Here is a 20,765-nt window from a genome sequence, read left to right as displayed (position 1 = left end):
ATAAAATGCATGATGTTTCTAGGCAATTGCTTTCCTATGTAATGCCAGGGAGAAAAGTGGAAAAGACTTTCTGAGATGATGGACACTTTGCAAAGTAATCTGGTAGAATAGGGATTAAGAGAATCAAATATGCAGAACTGTATAGCAATTAGGAGGGAGCAAACTCTAATTTACGAGATCACAATGTATCTGCAGTATGTAAAGAGAAGTACCTACATGTGGGTTAACCAGCTATTGTGATTATGAAGAAAACAATAAACAGGGTCCTAATAAAATACACCGACCTTACAAAGAATACAAAAAGTATCTCTCTCCCTTCCAAAGATGTGAATCACAAGGGAACACTTTGGTACCATCAGCTTTAGCTGGTAGTTTACAATGGAATGGAGAGGAATTGTCATATTTGTCCAACTTTTCCTGACAATACCAGTGTGTCAGATAATATATAGGTATATAGCTTTATGGCGAGAATAGCCAATTGTGGTTGGGTTCATGCATGCAGCCATGAGGATGAAAAAACTCATGATTCATGAACTATTTCAAAGGTTTAGCTTCAAAGTTTGCAAGAAAGGACTAAACAAACCCATCTTCTTTGGATTTAAAGTACTTAAATACTTTTACATAAGAAGTTTAATAATTATATATTTAGTAGTTTTACATAATTTGCAATTACCAAGCCTAAAGGAGAGATTTGCAAATAAGGCATTTTGGCAAGTATTATGGGTGAAAAATAATATCCAGACAAGACAGACAGAAAAAATTATTTGCAAAAGCATCAGTAAGAAGTTGTACTGGCCTGCTCAGTGGTTCACTTAGTTATTCCTGGTTATGCATTAATATAATCAGCACAATTTAATCTCATTCAGGCACAAAATTTTTTGCACATGGATCAATGTCCTTTTATTCATTACTATATATTTCCTTCATAATTTCTGCTATAATTTGCAGAGTATAAACAGTTTCTAATGGTTTCTTTCTCCTTTAGACTTGAACAATGGCTTCAGTAATCAAGTAGAAAATTAATGAGAAGCAAAAGCTTATTTATAATTACACTCATTCCAAATTGTTATTTAAAGTATGAACAGTGTGAACTATTATTCTACAAATCTCCTCACAGATGCTAATTGAAGTTTGTCATACCCATATCCCAGAATTACTTGCTTTCCCAAACTAATTCTAAAATTAGCTTCTCCTTTGTAACATACTCATCAGCTAGAAAACATTCTCTTCCATTTTTGATCCCATTAAGACCAATGGTTTCATTCACATGCTTAAAACTCTCCATGTGCTTAGATATAACAAAGGTACCTTACCTCCACCACTACTTACTGATTTTGGCAGGGCTTTAATGGACTACAACATACTATCAAGGATGTCAGTCAAGATACAGGTGAAAACTTCAGCAAACATGGCCACTATATAGGTAATAGCAAGCAGGTAACACAGAGCTGCCTGTGATTTGGGTGCCCAGGCAGGGAATATTAGTGGGAAGACCTCTCTAATGGGCAAAGGGTTGTTTTCATAGATCAAATTTCTTTTGAAATCGTATTGTTAGGGTTGTTCTTCAGAGGAAGAAAGAACTGAGTTGCTGGATTCACTTGCTCATACTGTTTCTCCTTCTACTTAGCCTTCTGTATGTTCCTGCTATTTTCTCCCCATTCTTAAGAGTACTCACACAAGACAAATTACAGATGCCAGTTTCGTTCCTGGATGATCTGAGGGCTGATTTATTCAAACAAAGACTGATCTACCATTACTGTGAGATAGTGCTGCTGTGTTACAGAAGGTATCCAATGATATGCACAATGTTCCTGGGTATGAAACAAAGCCTTTACTTTGAAATGCCCGTAAATTATCAGTCAATTCAGGGTCTGGGCTAATGGCATTCTAAATAGAATGGTATGAATCATAGAATCATTAAGGTTGGAAAAGACCTCTAAGATCATTGAGTCCAACCGTCAACCCAACACCACCATACCCACTACACCATGTCCCTAAGCGCCTCATCTACACGTCTTTTAAATACTTCCAGGGATGGTGACTCAACCACTTCCCTGGGCAGCCTGTTCCAAGGCCTGACCACTCTTTCAGTAAAGAAATTTTTCCTAATGTCCAATCTAAACCTCCCTTGGCGCAACTTGAGGCCATTTCCTCTCGTCCTATCGCTAGTTACTTGGGAGAAGAGACCAACACCCACCTCGCTACAACCTCCTTCCAGATAGTTGTAGAGCACGATGAGGTCTCCCCTCAGCCTCCTCTTCTCCAGACTAAACAACCCCAGTTCCCTCAGCCGCTCCTCATAAGACTTGTGCTCCAGGCCCTTCACCAGCTTCGTTGCCCTTCTCTGGACACGCTCTAACACCTCAATGTCCTTCTTGTAGTGAGGGGCCCAAAACTGAACACAGTATTTGAGGTGCGGCCTCACCAGTGCCGAGTACAGGGGCACGATCACCTCCCTACTCCTGCTGGCCACACTATTTCTGATACAGGCCAGGATGCCATTGGCCTGCTTGGCCACCTGGGCACACTGCCGGCTCATGTTCAGCCGACTGTCTACCAGCACCCCTAGGTCCTTTTCCTCTGGGCAACTTTCCAGCCACTCTTCCCCAAGCCTGTAGCATTGCATGGGGTTGTTGTGGCCAAAGTGCAGGACCTGGCACTTGGCTTTGTTGAACCTCATACAGTTGGCCTCGGCCCATCGATCCAGCCTGTCCAGGTCCCTCTGCAGAGCCTTCCTACCCTCTAGCAGATCAACACTCCCACCCAACTTGGTGTCATCAGCAAGCTTACTGAGGGAGCACTCAATCCCCTCATCCAGATCATTGATAAAGATATTGAACAGGACCGGCCCCAGTACTGAGCCCTGGGGAACACCGCTCGTGACCGGACGCCAACTGGATTTAACTCCGTTCACCACAACTCTCTGGGCCCGGCCGTCCAGCCAGTTTTTTACCCAGCGAAGAGTGCACCTGTCTAGGCCGTGAGCCGCCAGTTTCTCTAGGAGAATGCTGTGGCAGACAGTGTCAAAGGCTTTACTGAAGTCCAAGTAGACCACATCCACAGCCTTTCCCTCATCCACTAGGTGGGTCACTTGGTCATAGAAAGAGATCAGGTTGGTCAAGCAAGACCTGCCTTCCATGAACCCGTGCTGGCTGGGCCTGATCCCCTGGTTGTCCCGCACATGGCTTGTGAGCGCCCTCAAAATGAACCGCTCCATAATCTTCCCCAGCACTGAGGTCAGGCTGACCGGCCTGTAGTTCCCCGGATCCTCCTTCCGTCCCTTCTTATAGATGGGCGTCACATTGGCAAGCCTCCAGTCGTCCAGGACCTCCCCAGTTAATCAGGACTGCTGGTAAATGATGGAGAGTGGTTTGGTAAGCTCCTCTGCCAGCTCCCTCAGTACCCTCAGGTGGATCCCATCCGGCCCCATAGACTTGTGAGCATCCAGGCGGAGTAGCAGGTCGTTAAGTGCTTCCTCTTGGATTATGGGGGGTTTATCCTGCTTATTGTCCCGGTCTTCCAGCTCAGAGGGCTGAGTACAGTGAGGATAACTGCTCTGACTATTAAAGACTGAGGCAAAGAAGGCGTTAAGTACCTCAGCCTTTTCCTCGTCCTCGGTGGCAATGTTCCGCCCCACATCCAGTAGAGGATGGAGATTCTCCTTGGCTCTCCTTTCATCATTAATATACTTGTAAAAACATTTTTTGTTGTCTCTCACAACAGTGGCCAGGTTGAGTTCTAGCTGGGCTTTTACCTTTCTAATTTCTACTCTGCACGACCTAACGAGATCCCTGTACTCTTCCTGAGTTGCCTGCCCCTTCTTCCAAAGGTGATAAACTCTCCTTTTTTTCCTGAGTCCCAGCCAGAGCTCCCCATTCAGCCAGGCCGGTCGTCTTCCCCGCCCGTTCTTCTTAGGGCACATGGGGACAGCCCGCTCCTGCGCCTTTAAGACTTCCTTCTTGAAGAACGTCCAGCCTTCCTGGACCCCTTTGCCCTTCAGGACTGTCTCCCAAGGGACCCTCTCGACCAATGTCCTGACCAGGCCAAAGTTCACCCTCCGGAAGTCCATGGTAGCGATTTCGCTGGCCCCCCTCTTTACTTCACTAAGTATTGAGTATTCTCTCATTTCATGGTTGCTAAGCCCAAGTCGGCCTCCGACCACCACATCTCCCACCAGTCCTTCTCTGTTTGTGAACAGCAGGTCAAGCGAGGCACCTCCCCTAGTGGGCTCACTTACCGGCTGTGTCAGGAAGTTATCTTCCACACACCCCAGGAACCTCCTCGACTGTTTCCTCTCTGCCGTGTGGTATTTCCAGCAGACGTCCGGAAAGTTGAAGTCCTCCACGAGAACAAGGGCTAGCGACTGTGAGACTTCTGTGAGCCTCTGGTAGAATGCTTCATCTGCCTCCTCGTCCTGGTTTGGTGGTCTATAACAGACTCCCAGCAGGACATCTGCCTTGTTGGCCTTCCCCCTCATCCTTACCCACAAGCACTCGACCTCGTCATCACTACCATTGAGCTCTAGACAGTCAAAGCACTCCCTAACATACAGGGCTACCCCACCGCTCTCCTTCCTCGCCTGTCCCTTCTGAAGAGCTTATAGCCATTCATTGCAGCACTCCAATCGTGAGACTCGTCCCACCATGTTTCCGTGATGGCGACTAAGTCATAGCTACCCCGCTGCACAATGGCTTCCAGCTCCTCCTGTTTGCCGCCCATGCTGCGTGCATTGGTGTAGATGCACTTGAGCTGGGCTGCCGATTTCTCCCCCGACATTGGCGTGCCGTCCCTAGGCTCTTCTCTAGTGAGCCTGGTTTTATCCCCTTCCCCCTTCGAATCTAGTTTAAAGCCCTCTCGATGAGCCCCGCCATTCTCATATGCCAGAATCCTTTTCCCCCTGTGAGACAGCTGAATTCCATCTATCGCCAGCAGGCCCGGTGCCGTGTAAACCTCCCCGTGGTCAAAGAAGCCAAAATTCTGCTGATGGCACCAGCCCCTAAGCCACATGTTGATCCGATGAGTTTTCCTGTTCCCTTCAGTATTCTTCCCTGCCACTGAAGGGATCGAGGAAACCACTACCTGTGCTCCCGATCCTTCCACCAGTTGCCCCAGTGCCCTGAAGTCCCTTTTGATTGCTTCTGGACTTCTCTCTGCAACCTCCTCACTGCCAGCCTGTGTAACCAATAGCAGGTAGTAATCGGAGGCCTGTACCAGACCAGGGAGTTTCTTAGTAATGTCCTTAACCCGGGCCCCAGGGAGGCAGCAGACTTCCTTGTGGGATGGGTCTAGCTGGCAAATTGGGCCCTCCGTCCCCCTCAGAAGGGAATCACGTATGACAATTACCCTCCTTTTTTTCTTAGCAGAGGCAGTCGTAATGCATGGGGCTGGCTGCCTCGCCTCGGGCAACCCCCTGGATGGGCCTTCATCTGCATCCTCGTTTGTCTGGCCCTCAAGATCCAGAGCCCCGTATCTGTTCTGTAAAGGCAACTGGGAAGGTTGAGGTGAGGGAGGCCGGGCGGGGATTCACCTGGCACCCCGAGCAGGGACCTGTGTCCATTCCCCTCCATCACCTGGGTCCCCTCCTTCTGCCTGGTGGCAAGAGGGCAGGGGATCCTCCGCTTCTTGCGGAGCCTCCGTGTGCTGTCCTTGCCTCAGGGATGGTAGGGTGCGGCTCCACCAATCTATCTCCCTCTCACACTCCCTGATACTCCTTAACCTCTCCACTTACTCCTTCAGCTCTGCCACCAGGCTGAGCAGATCATCCACCTGGTCACAGCACACACAGGTGTCGTCTCTGCTGCCCTCCTGTACAAGGGACAGCCTCAGGCACTCCCTGCAGCCAGAGACCTGGACAGATGTATGTTTGCATAGGGGCTCCGTCTGGGTCACCACTTTTCTTCTGGCGATGGCTTTCGGCCGAGTGGATACGACGGCCAGGTCCTCTTCTGGGAGGGCGATGACCACGAGTTGAGCTGTTCAGCTAGCCTCTCGAGCCTGGAGGCGGGGCCGCGCCCTGCCCACACGAACTGCCGCGCCGCGCCCTTCTGCCGCGCCGCGCTCCGGGTCGCTCGTGCTCCCTGGGGGCTGCTCTTGTATCTGAGGCGGTTTGGCCGCCGTCTCTCCTGTCCCCGCCCACGCTGAGTCAGAGCTGCCGCTCGTCAGGAGCTCGGTCGTCCGGCTTGGGGGGGGGGGGGGGGGGGGCTGGGGCACCCTCTCACTCCCTGCGCTTTTGCCTTCGCCGTTTTTGCCGCGGTTTTGCCGCTTTAGGAAGTGGTCCCCGGCGCGATCCTCCGCTCCGGAGCCCTTCGCCTCGGTGGCTTCGAATGAAAAGAAGAGTGAGAAAGAGAGAAAAATGCAAAACTGGAAGAGCAAGACCAGACATCAGTAATTGTCAGAGTGCAAAGCCCTCTGTAGAGAGAATATTAATAATACTTCGGACCCACACCAGTGAGGGCTCACACCTCATCCACAGCACTGCAAACATTTTATGAACGCTAATTTGCACAACCCTGCTACAAGGTAGCAATGTATTATTTTAGCTAGAGCTCCTCAGGCAAGTCTTGATGGTAGCAACCAATGCTAGGTTCAAAATGCCTAAGGGTCCTTTTAGGGAAAATGACAGAAAGAACTGCTCGAGACCATATTCAGAAACTATGTGATTTCAGCTCTAAGAAATATAAAATAACTCTCTGTGAACTCTCTAACAGGTACTTCTTCCCCAGTTGCAAAACCACCTGAGTCCAAAATGTGGCAAGCATATGTAAAAGCAAGAAACTCAAATTACCAGATCACTGCTGAAGCCATTCCTCACACAATCCCAATGGTGACCACTGAGCTGGCCACTAGTGTCGTTTCTGAAATACTGCTCACATTCGGGTCACATTACAAGCTGAGGTATCCAGGTGCAAAGCACTCCTTTACTTATCTGAAGATCTCCCCAAAGTTACCACCTTGGTCATCTCCTGAGGGGGCACCTTCTGGAGCTTGGCTTGCTAATCGGGTCTCTTCAGGTAGGTTTGGCAATACTGAAGAAGTAAAAGGACTCAAAGCTAAGACACCAGTGTCAGGCAAGGATTTCAGATGGTGCTGAATTTCAGAAGTGCCTACCTCACATTCTGGTAAGTAACTCAGTTGTAATACAGGTATCTCAGATGCCTTTAGAGTAGCTAGCATGAATACCAGCAGTATACCCACAGCAGCACAGAAAAAAGAGCATGTAGTTTAATACCAGCTCAAGTTAATGAAGAAAAAAATAATATAATAAATAAAATTCAATTAATTTTAATTTCTACACTGGTACAGTGCAGAAAAAATCTTACTTTCATTGCATTGGTATGACTGTACTGGAGAACTCAGAAGAACCATGTAAAAATCCACACCCAAAATTAAGTCCCTTCTTAAAATAGAAATAGCACTTATCCTTCCTTCATTTGTTTCTACTCTTTGCTCCATCCAATACATTGAGACCGTTCCTGTACCCTTTATAAGCAAGTTGCTTTTCCTTTCATTTTTCATTTAAGTGACAGACCATCTCCAGAAATATCTCTCCTAAACAACTTCAGTTATGCCCTCTCTTTTTTGCTTTGTTAATTGTAGTTTGTATCTGAGTAGTACCTTTAGGAGTTTCCACCTCAACATTCCAGCCCCTTTTATGCAGGGTGCTGCACAGATGCACGCCCATGCAGACATATGCAACATATTTTGCTCTAGGTCTGCCCACACTCTGCACCATTGCAGCACAGACCAGCTGGAATACCTCCATGTGGTGATATTAAAGTATGGCTTTACCCACAGTAATAAGCCCATCAGAAACAACTTAATATGGGACTTGTACTGCACTGTGATAACAGAACTTCTTTGGATCTGAAACAGTTTCATGTCCTGACAATTCAGAGCGTGGACTGAGTTAGCATGCAATCACCTGCACCTCACTGTGCAGACATGCGTTAAGAAAACTGACTTTCTTGACAAATAGAGATATTGCTCAGCTTTTAACGTGTACACAAGGACAGTTAAACAAAGTCAGTGTGATCTTGTGGTTTTCATTATCGCATGCAAAGGAACATATTTTTCCAACACAGGATTGCAGACAGTTTGCCTCAAACGATCAATTCTCCCCATAAGAAGCATCAGAGATCTAAAGGCAGCAATAAAAACAGTACTTTTCAACATGGATGACATGCAATTGATGTGTCTTTGATAATGTGAAGCCAAAAAGAACTGAAAACCCATCATTATGCACATATGCAAGTATTCTTGAAAGATCATCCTGGTTATCTGTCATCTGGATAGGCTTCTGAAAAGCCAAAAAAATTGTATAGAGTACTACTTTTCTTCCATCTGGGAGAATATCAGACAGTACTTTTTCCCCCTCTCTTATTAAAGTATCTTGTCTCTTAGGGATGGTGACAATAATTAAATCTACCTCAAGAGGCTGTCTCACCCCGTTATGTGGATAGCCTTGTGTGTTCAGGTATGCCTTCAATTACTGGAAATTTCAGTCTACTGCACTCTTTATGCTTATTTTCCCTAAAACAAAAAAAGGCAAACAGAAGGCTGAAAGCAACAAAGGAGCCCAGCTTTGGCAGAGCTGCGCTACTAGGGAGTGTCTCTGACTCCCCATCCCAGAGAGGCTCAGCTCCACATGACAACTAGCTGGGTTTGCTTTTCTAGTTTTGGAGACTTGGGATGAGCAGAACCTTCCTCAGGTCCCCATCAGGCTGAGTTCCCAGTGGGATCCAAATACAGTCCTGCCAGTCCCACTGGAATGGATTCTTTCTCTTTCCACTGACAGATGTACCTCAAGACTTATGATTAGCCAATCAGTTTGATAACCATACACATACATGTAATATTCATGCATTATATGCATTATATGCATGAATATATGCATGCATTCATGCATTATATGCATTATATGACTATAGAGTTGGAAGCCATACTAGCTGAACTTCCCCAAGATTTTGCAAAAAAATCCAAATGCAAAGACAGATACAGCTCTTGAAATCAGTGGGATCTGTTACAGGGATTACAGAGGGAGACAATTAGACCTCCTATGGAAATCCCAGACTAGCAAAGAAATTTCTCCTATTTTCTCGTTTATTTTCTACTTTGCGGGTCTTTTAATTTTAATTACTTTGGTAGCGTGGTAAGAAATGGTAAGAGCTCCTGGTTGGAGCTGACATCTGCAGGGAAAGAACATTATCAATACCACGAGGACATCTAGAGCAGATTCCCCTCAAGTTGACATATGGCATTTGACATGAAAGTGGAAGTAAATATCAGGTTCCTGGCCTGGTCCTGCTCCGTCAGTACACAGGCAGTGTGACAGAGGCAAAGCTGGCATGGAAGTCTAGTAGCTTCTCAGCAGACATCCACAGTTCGCTGCCGTCACGTTCAGACCAATGTCAGCTCCCTTCTCACAGGCACAGAGCACAGGAAAGCTTCCCCTTCCAGGTCACAGCAACGGTACTGGCAGCCATCCCTCCACCTCCCAAGCACAAGGGAATTAAAGTGAGCACTCTCTCAAAGAGAAAGAAAGAAGTATTAACAAAAATTCCATTGACCTCACTAAATGATCCAGTCAGAAGTGACTCATACAAGTTTCTGTACCATTACTAAAGAAAAAATGAAGTGCAATATGGTCTTTTCTCCTCATGCCCTTACATCCTTGCTTGCTTTTCTTCCCATACGTATTCATCCCATCCTGGACTTCTTCTGAAGCCCAAGACTGCAGCTAGCTGAACTTTGCAAAAGCAGTTCAGCCTGGCTTTGAATTCACATCAAGGCAAGCATGCCAATTCTGTATCACTCTGTGTCATACAGAAGCCATCTTATAAATGGAAAGGCCTGCTTACAGTAGTATTATCCTCTACACCCCAGGGTTATAGAAGTAATTCAAATTTCAGTCCACCACGGATAATAGCTCGACCTACATTTGTGTTGGCTACTAATGACAGAAAGCGCTAATGCACGTTTACTTCTATATAAAAGCTGTGCTAGGTCACCACGTTTGAATTTACTTAGAACAAAATGACTGTAGGGTATCCGTTACACTTTGTTACTAAATTTTGCTCATTTTAATTGTCACCTCTTTATAAATAAAGAATGAAAATGTCTCTCATAAAACTTATATGCAAAGTTATTGCTTCTTAGAAGTCTAAATTTGCATTTTTTAAATTATTCAGCTTGCTTACTAATGTAAATGCTGTTTTAAGTATTGATAATACTGACATGACCTGGAGAACTGGGACATAACACATCCTTGTGTGGATGAGCAAAGGGGGAAATAGCTGGAATAGGAGAGTCTTTTAACAGTCTGTCCTACTTAGAATGTAATTGGACTTAATGATGCTTAACGATCTTTTGCAAGTCTCATTTCTCTCCACAGCAGAGAGAGGGTGTGGGCCATGGTGACATGCTTATAGCTCAGCAAGTTAATTACGCCTTTTCAGGGCTGACCACTTTAAATAGCTGGCTTTCCCCAGCACCCATTGTTCAAACGGCTGGCAGGGTACTGTTAGTAAACTGTGCTCAAGATCTTCTGTAATTAAAGCAGGTAATTTGTATTATCTACATGACGTCTCTCCAGTGGGTATATATTAGCCCAGAGAAAATCTCAGTGATACTTTACAATAGCACCCATCAAAATATTGACAGTGAATTAGCCACGTTATTAAGCTTAGCATGGAATCCATTCTCTTTCTAATTCATCAAGCTTAGCATCACATTCTCAGTGTAGATTATTTAGGAATGAATGAGGACTTGCATGGGTTTGTGCATTAGTCTGGTCTGTCTGATAAACACCGGCTTGTGAATGACTTGCACACTGTCCTCTTTGGCAAGGTGTTCGCTCACCAGCTGCAGCCCCACTCACATGATGTGAAATCATGCTGTGTTGGTCTTCTGACTGGATGACTCAAGGGTTTCACATGAGTCAAAGCAGCAGTTTGGACTTGGATGACTTTTGGAGGAGAGGTGCTTGAGGAAGGAAAAATAGCTGAGGCCTGTACAGCACAGTCAGAATATTTTGGGAGTGACTAAACATAGGTGTGTAGAACCATTTTGATCACCTTTAGGTATCAAGATGTCTTCACAAGGCTGCAGATGGATTTCAGGGAGACCTATAAACTCTGAAGGGGCTACTGGAGGCCATGTGGGATCTCTTAGAACATGTAAATGGGGACAGATGCCCATGCTTATATAGCTGAACAGTTTCTTCTCTGTCTTCCCAAAAGAGGGCATAACTTCTGTCTGATAATTGCAAATGAAACTCTTGGCTGAGCTAGTAAAAAGGCATAGTTTTACAGGCTTCTTCTCTTCATACGATCTATTTATTTCCATTTCTTCTATGGCTCTCATTGCCATCATATACATACCTCCGAATCATAGAATCATAGGATGGTTTGGGTTGAAAGGTACCTTCAAAGATGATCTAGTCTACCCCCTCTGCCATGGGCAGGGACATCTTTCATTAGATCAGATTGCTTAAAGCCCCATCCAACCTGATCTTGAACACTTCCAATAATGGGGCATCCACAACTTCCCTGGGCAACCTGTTCCAGTATCTCATCACCCTCATCGTAAAAAAAGTCTTCTTTAAATCCAGTCTAAACCTACCCACATTCAGTTTAAAACCATTGCTCCTTGTCTTGTCACTACAGGCCTTGGTAAAAAGTCTTTCTCTGTCTTTCTTATAAGCCCTTTTTAAATATTAAACAGCGTGGTGGGTGACCTTGACTGGCCACCAGGTGCCCACCAAGCCTCTCTATCACTCCCCCTCCTCAACTGGACAGGGAGAGAACATGTGACGAAAGGCTCAGGGGTTGAGATAAGGATAGGGAGATCACTTACCATTTATCATCAGGGGCAAAACAAACTCAACTTCATGAAATTAATTTAATTTATTGCCATTCAAACAGAGTAGGATTATGAGAAATAAGAACAAATTTAAAACCACCTTCCCCCCACCACTCCCTTCTTTCTGGGCTCATCTTCACACCCGACTTCTCTAACTCCTGTCCCCGAGCGGTGCAGGAGCATGGGGAATGGGGGTTGTGGTCAGTTCATAACACTTTGTCTCTGCCACTTCTTCCTCCTCAAGCTCTTCCCCGGCTCCAGCATGGGGTCCCACCCATGGGATACAGTCCTTCATGAAATTCTCCAAAAAGGGTCCTTCCCACGGGCTGCAGTTCTTCAAGAACTGTACCAGCATGGGTCCTTTCCATGGGGTACAGTCCTTCAGGAACTGACTGCTCCAGCATGGATCCTCCGCAGGGTCACAGATTCCTTTAGGGCACATGCATCTGCTCCAGTGTGGGGTCCTCCATGCGGTGCAGGGTGGATATCTGCTCCACCGTGGTCCTCCATGGGCTGCAGGGGAATAACCTGCTTATCCATTGTCTTCACCATGGGCTTGAGGGGAATCTCTGCTCCGGTGCCGGGAGCACCTCCTCCTCATCCTTCTTCACTGACCTTGGTGTCTGCAGAGTTGTTTCTCTCACATATTCTGACTCCTCTCTCCCAGCTGCTGTTGCACAGCATTTTTTACCCTTTCTTAAACATATTATCACAGGGGTGCTAGCAATGTTGCTGATGGACTCAAATTTGGCCAGTGGTGGGTCCATTTTGGAGCCGGCTGGAACTGGCTCTGTCCAACATGGGGGCAGCTTCTGGCATCTTCTTACAGAAGCCACCCCTGCAACCCCCCTGTTAACAAAACCTTGTCATGTAATCCCAATACAATAAGGTCTCTCTAGAGCCTTCTCTTCTCCAGCCTGAACAACCCCAACTCTCTCAGCCTTTCTTCACAGGAGAGGTGTTCCAACCCTCTGATCATTTTTGTGGCCCTTGTCTGGACCCACTCTAACAGGTCCTTGTCTTTCTTGCACTAAGGACCCCAGAGCTAGACGCAATACTCCAGGTGGGGTCTCATGAGAGCAGAATGGAGGGGGAAAATCCCCTCCCTCAACCTGCTGGCCATGCTTCTTTTGATGCAGCCCAGGATACAATTGGCTTTCTGGTTTTCTGCAAGTGCACATTGCCAGCTTGTGTCCAATTTTTCATCCACCAGGTATTCCCAGGTCCTTTCCTGCAGGGCTGCTCTTCATCCATTCATCCCCCAGCCTGTACTGATAGTGGGAGTTGCCCTGACCCAAGCGCAGGACCTTGTACTTGGCTTTGTTGAACTTCATGAGGTTCACATGGGCCCACTCCTCCAGCCTGTCAAGGTCCCCCTGGATGGCATCCCTTCCTTCAAGAATATCAACAGCACCACCTAGCTTGGTGTCATCTGCAAAATTGCTGAGGGTGCACTTAATCCCACTATTTATGTTGTTGATGAAGATATTAAATAGTATTAGTTCCAATACGGACCCTTCAGGAACACGGCTTATTACTGGTTTCCACTTGGACATTGAGCCATTGACTGTAACTCTTTGGATACGACCATCTGGCCAATTCCTTATCCATCGAAATTGTCCATCCATCAAATGCATTTCTTTCCAATTTAGAGATAAGAATGCTGTGAAGGACTGTATCAAAGGCCTTGCAGAAGTCCAGGTACATGACACCAATAGCTCTTGCCTTATCCACCAAAGCAATCACTCCAACACAGAAGGCCACTAGATTACTCAGGCATGATTTGCCCTCTGTCAAGCCATGTTGCCTGTCTCTAATCACCTTCCTATGTTCCATATGCTTCAACATAACTTCCAGGAGGATTTGTTCCATGACCTTACTGGACACTGACGTGAAGCTGATTGATCAGTAGTTCCGAGGGTCCTCCTTATTACCCTTTAAAAATAATAATTACCCTTTTTAAAGGATTCTCCTTATTACCTTTTTTAAAGGATAGGCCCAAGTCTGAGGGAAAAGTAAAGTTCTGGGCACATCTTTGAGTCCAGCTTTTCCAAATGGGCAGCCAGAGGCCATGTCATGCTCATTACAGCCCAGATCTCACTCTGCCCATGTGTTGCGTGAGAGGAGGAGCGCTGGACCCTGGAGTTGGGATTGCAAGTGCCCAGCACTCAGAGCATGCAAGCCCTCACTTTTTTTCTTTGATTTTATTTACATCTAAAGGCAATGGCGCATGATGACTCAGGATCAAAATCCTGTTCACATGCAACATAGACGTGCATCCTAGTCACCATATTGTAACTTACACTAATTGCAGTTAGATCTATGTGTATGGTTCTGCTTGCAAGAGCAGTGGCTTGTGGCCCATCCATCTACCAACAGGTTCTTCTCTTCGCAGATAACTTTCTGATGACAGAAGAAGAGAAGACGCAAAAGCCTGCAAAATGTGTTTCTTCACATTGTTCTGTCAGTCTAAATCTAATTTAAGATTAGAAAAAAGGGTGAGGTTCATGGTAGATTCCTGACCTTGGTGTAACAAACAGAGACTGTTATCTATGTTGAAGCTGATACAGAGAGCAATTCCATTCCTGAGGTGTGCCAACATGCAGTTCAGGTCAATCTGGTTTGACATCTAATGCACAATGATGACAATTGTACTTAATGACATTTGTACATGTCAAACGGAGCACTTATCACCAGGTGTTCTATGCACAAGGTTTTTGAGGAGACCTGTTGAGGTGTTCTAAGAGAGAAAAGTGTTTCAACACACAGTCCCATATATATATGAATTCAAGAGGTCAGTGGTTTCAAAAGCTAGCACATGAATGGGGTTGACAGTAGGGCAGCATTGTCTTTGCTTCCAAATAGAGTGGTCCCAGGTAAAAGGAAAATGTTACACCTAGATCTGTATCTTTACTCCTTTACACCTAGACCTGAGGTCACCTGAAAACACTGAGGCCAATGCAAAGTACATGAGACCATGTGAAATGTGAACGGGAGTGAGACTGGATCACGAGAGCCTTTTGGGTTCCTGAGTGAGTGTGAGGACACCCCACAGTTAAGCAGGGTGCTGAAATACCAGTGCTGAGGGCAGCTGGGCAAATCTGGCAAGTACACATTCCTGCACACAGGATTTCACTGAGGTTGGATGGTCAAAAGCTGGTCTCTGGGGAAAAAAGGTAAAGTAGCAGCCTGAGGCTTTGAGTGGGCTTAAGGGCTAGTCTGCAGCAGAGGGCACTCAGGTACAGGCTGGGGAATCCTGAGCTTTGTGAAAAGAGGTGAAAATTTCCATGTATCTTAGACCATGGGGTTTTTTTGAGCAATGTCATCCTTAAAAAAGATCTAATGGATCATATGTGTATTCTATGCATCCTATGAGAATATACAGTTAACATCCTGGCACAGAATAAGGGTTTTTTTGCATGTTTACATGTGTCATATATCTGTATGCACATTTTTATATATATCATATACACACAGAATATGTAAATACAGCTGCAATCTGCTGTTTCAATCCTGCATCAAGTATCTTTGGTAGTCATCACCTGCAAGTCCAAACCAAAGAATCTAAGAGAGGGGGGGTCTGCAAAGAGTTTGATGGGGTAGACATGATCTGAGGCCAGTCTGACCTGGCAAAGTGCACTTCCTTGAAAACATATAAGTACACGATTTCCTGCAGGAGAAGAATATGCACCAAACAAACTTACGTTTGTTTCATTGTTGTCCATTAAGGATCAGCCTCTTTAACTTGGGTTGACGTGAAAAGCGTGTGCGTAATATCTTTAGCAAAGCATTAGAAAAAAAGAGATATTATAAATAAAAATACTTTCTTTGGAAATGATGCTTGAAGAGAGACTACTGAAAGGAGGAAACATAAGTATTGTGAAATCCACAGCATGGTGAGTGGCTGACAATCGTTGAATTCCTACTCTGCAAGGCCAGGCAAAGGCTGAGAGACCAAAATATGACTTGAGACATTCCAAAACATTAGGAACAGGGAGCTGTTGCTGTAACATAAACTGTAAGCCTGCAATTTTTTAGTATAACTTGGATAGGTAATAGCGCATTTAATGAGTCTTATCTTATATTACAGATGTAAGCAAAACTTAATTGGATTAGTCCTCCAGAATGTGAACAGCAGAATTAAAAATCACCTCGTTGTATTTAACAGAGCTACATAACATGTATTTCACACTAACATTTATTAAAATTGACTTAGACAATGTCAGGTTGTCCAAGCAATCCAATTTTTAAATTTTTTTAATCCATTTTTTCCATATTTTCATGCAAGAATACACAGAATATTTGTCAAAACACCATTTTTTTTCATAACATGTTGCACTGTATTCATTGTAAGCAATCTTCTAAGTAAAAAACAGCTACACTAAAAAAAACCTCAAAGAAACAAGTTTGGGCAGTGGAGGAGCACAGACAGATGAACTCTTTTCCATTGCTGTTCTGAATGTGATCTCCAGAACAGGCGGTCCCTAATCTGCTGATAGCCAGAAACTGAAAGGGAATCACTGCTGCTGCTTGTGGTTAGTTGGTATTGTGGTTAGTGTTGGCTGCTCACCACTGCCCAAGGCAAGGTGGGAAGATGTGTTTCACTGATGTAGGTGGGCCTCAGTCTGACCCAGCATGACCATTCTTCAGGTTTTATGTACCTATCTATCTCTTGACTTGCATTTAAAAAGCCTGATTTTTCAAATCCCAGATTCTTTCTGAATCAGCTCCAGAATCGATTCTCTTGGAGCGCCTGGCTCCTCTAATTGCGTACAAAAGTAGTCTTTTGGGACGTGTTTCAGATATAGACCTGTCTGAAATGCTGCCATCAGACCTCACTTGCTGGCCGTTCCCACTGTAAGCACACTGAAATCTTAGTATGAGCTGCAAAACGGCACAAAAATAAAACAGAATTTTTATAAGAATATATATGCCCCTTTGCAATATACCCCTGCTGTGCTGTGTGCTCACCAGCTTGTGCCAGAGAGAAGAGCTCTGAAAGCATGCAGCCCTAGGCTTGGTGCAGCTAAGCCCCAAGCAGTCACCCCCAAGAACAACTGAGAGCTGTCTCTACCTTTCCACACAGGCTACTGGATTAAAAAGAAACGCATAGTATATGCAATAGAATAAATTGATACATCAGGCAGGCAAAGTCATCAAGAGGCCAATGTGACAAGCTAGGGATCAGTGTGTACGTTGTGGCAGCATAGTGAAAGGGTCTGTTGCTTAAGTGACACACTAAACTAACACTTTCCTCAAATGTGACATTTCTCACTTTCTCATGTCCTCTCACACTTAAAAACCTTTCCTGCCTCTTCAAAGCACTATTTGATCAAACAACTATGAATAAACACATTTATTAAGAAAATCTCTCTGATAATATGGCCTACAGTGCATAGCTCAATGGAGAGAGCATTATATTGTCATCATTAATTTTCAGAATAAACAAGAGAGAAATCAAGGTCATTTACAAATTCCTGGATTTTATAGCAAAGCCATAACTACCAGAAAAGCAATGAACTTGGAATAGCAGAAGTTCATGTTTTTTAAATATGTCAATTGATGTAGATTAATAAAAAGTGAACCAGATTGTGCCTGCAGACTGAAAAAAAGAAAAGTTCAAAGCCCTGTGAATAAGCATTTTAATCCACTTCATCCTCAACATGGGGAAAGACAATAAAAACTGACTATAACTCAAAAGAAAATTGCCTCCTCTTGATGTCTAGGACACTAGCCTTCCCCCTTACCTCAACTTCTTTTATTCTTCAAATCTTCCACCTAGTGTGTGCCTCAGGTCCTTGGCTATCAAGTGAGAACAATACCCTTTTCTTTCCAAGGAATTAATACTTATTCAGTCCTTAAACACCAGACTGATGAAGATCATATGTATATCTAGTCAGACTGCAATCCTTTTGCTCATGATGCAGAGAAATCCCAGTGGAAGAAGCATGTTCTTGAAAAATACACTCAGTTTTAATTTGTATTTTTGTATCAAAAAGTCAGTACCAACAGATCATTTCCCCAAGTAAATACAAATAAGATTATAAACATATAAACACAGTAAAGCATGGACCCATTTTTGCCACGTTGGCTCACACTGAGTTGTGCCTTATTTTGCAAAGAGTCCCACTGATCAGATCAGGGCTATTAGTGGAATAAAATACTACTCAGCATGACTAAGGATGGCAGAACTGGCCCAGAGGAATGTCAAAGTTGTATAAAAGTTACCTCCTCAAACATCTTTGCAATCACTTAGCATATTGTATCATGCTGTTTTATGATCTCCTTTTAGTTAAGCCTAGATTTAATAGTCAATTATTGAGTCTTCAAAACATTGTTTGCAATCAAGCATATTTCTGTGTCTGTACCAGCAAATTATACTAAAACACACTGATGTAATCAGAAAGATCAGTTCCTGTGTTATGGGTATTAAAAATACATGTAGCTATATGTAATACTCCAATATCCATATAAGGAGGCATCAAGCACTGAAAAGTTGCTGACATCTCAAGGAATAAAAATATTTTATTTAGAGACCTTTTATATAAATTATGATTTTCTGTGGTTTTCTACTTCATTCCTTATGAATAGAAACATTTGTATGAAAACAGGATCCCTATTCCTTGGAGTTAATTTGCTGCTCCTGCAGCTGCCTCCTCTTCACCAGCAATTACTAAAATCCTCCTTTGTATCTCCCACTTGGTGCTGTATATTTAACTAGGAGGTTAATCTAAAAAGATTTCCCATTCTAGGTGGGAGTAGATGGACTAGGGGGAAACAGTAGTCCTATATTTGTTCTCATGTCATCTGAGAAAAGTCAGAGAAGATAGAAAATAACAACTATATGCTGCATTCTCCAAGTAGAGTGTTTCTCAGTTTCCCATAAAACAACAGCTAACTTCAAATAGGTTGTAGTGACAATACTCAATTTCTTGGTAATGATAGTGAGAAATGAAATGACACTACTATTCATGTTTAACTGTATCCAGAAGTCAGGGTTACAAGGTTAAACTTCACATCATAATGTAACAACTCATTTTCTATCACTCTCTATTAAATGCTTATTTGTGAAATAGAATTGCCAGAGGTTATGTGATTCAATAAGCTTATGCTGCACCTGCACACAATGTGTTCTGGTCACATAACAAGAAAACATTCTCAATTGTATTCCTGACACTTGTAAATAGTGAACATTTACATTCATGTAGCAAAATACACAAATCTATATAGTGCAGAGGCCCATTTTATTCATCCACAAATGCAAACTGCTACTCAGGTGTGTATGGTATACTGTTCCATATAGTATGTTCCCTGGCTTCAGTAGGATGTAGGGTCAAGTGAGCTACATTTGACCATAGAAAAATTAACAAGGAAATGTTCAGGATTCTGACTGACTGTCAAGGAATCAGGGGGATGGCAATTCCAGACACGTGTTTCTACAAAGTCAAATAGCACAAAGGTTTCAGCCAATGGTTGGAGAAAGCAATCTGAGGGGGAAAGATTATTGAGTGAAAGGCTACTGAGATAGGTTTGTGAACTCAGCTACAATAATATCACCAGAGTTTGCAGAAAAAGGTAGAGACCACTTTGTTTTCAACACAGATGACTTCATCATATACAATGAAGACTTTCAAAGACAAGCAAAATCTTGAGTAGTTTTTCTTATCACGCACCTGCCCAAATTCTTCACAAACCTTTATTTTGTTGCTCTTTGGACAATTAGAAAGCAGACAATATGTACTGTATTCTAAGCTCACTATAAAATCTTTAAGATCCACATCCGTCTTTTCTTTAACTTGAGTACAATTTCTTTTTACCTGGTGATACACTCAATCTATTTTATCAAACAGCAGCTTGGTGAAGCACAATCTTACATAACACCTATAAATTCTTCCTGACAATGCTTCCTGAATGGAGAAATGTATGACCAAAAGTTGTGAAATCCCAAATGGATGATAATAGGATGCCTATAATTTACTTGATAAAAGCTGACTCCATAAGAGATATTTTAATGAATGAAATGATGGCATGTTCCAAGGGAAAAGCTTTAAAATGCTCAGATTAGAATCATAGAATTATAGAATCATTAAGGTTGGAAAAGACCTCTATGATCATCGAGTCCAACTGTCAACCCACCACCACCATGTCCACAAAACCATCTGCACGTCCTTTAAATACTTCCAGGGATAGTGACTCAACCACTTCACTGGGCAGCCTGTTCCAATGTTTCACCACTCTTTCAGTAAAGAAATTTTTCCTAATGTCCAATCTAAACCTCCCTTGGTGCAACTTGAGGCCATTTCCTCTCGTCCTATCACTTGTTACTTGGGAGAAGAGACCGACACCCACCTCGCTACAACCTCCTTTCAGGTAGTTGTAGAGTGCGATGTGGTCTCCCCTCAGCCTCCCCTTCTCCAGACTAAACAGTCCCAGTTCCCTCAGCCTCTCCTCATAAGACTTGTTCTCCAGACCCTTCACCAGCTTCGTTGCCCTTCTCTGGACATGCTCCAGCACCTCAATGTCCTTCTTGTAGTGAGGGGCCCAAAACTGAACACAGTATTCGAGGTGCGGCCTCACCAGTGCTGAGTACAGGGGCACAATCACCTCCCTACTCCTGCTGGCCACAATATTTCTGATACAGGCCAGGATGTCATTGGCCTTCTTGGCCACCTGGGCACACTGCCAGCTCATGTTCAGCCGACTGTCAATCAGCACCCCCAGGTCCTTTTCCTCTGGGCAGCTTTCCAGCCACTCTTCCCCAAGCCTGTAGCATTGCATGGGGTTGTTGTGGCCAAAGTGCAGGACCTGGCACTTGGCTTTGTTGAACCTCATACAGTTGGCCTCAGCCCATCGATCCAGCCTGTCCAGGTCCCTCTGCAGAGCCTTCCTACCCTCGAGCTGATCAA

Source organism: Calonectris borealis, chromosome 4, assembly GCF_964195595.1.
Source record: "Calonectris borealis chromosome 4, bCalBor7.hap1.2, whole genome shotgun sequence".
Classification (NCBI taxonomy): domain Eukaryota; kingdom Metazoa; phylum Chordata; class Aves; order Procellariiformes; family Procellariidae; genus Calonectris; species Calonectris borealis.
The sequence above is the reverse complement of the archived record's forward strand: the minus strand, read 5'-3'. Positions refer to the sequence as shown.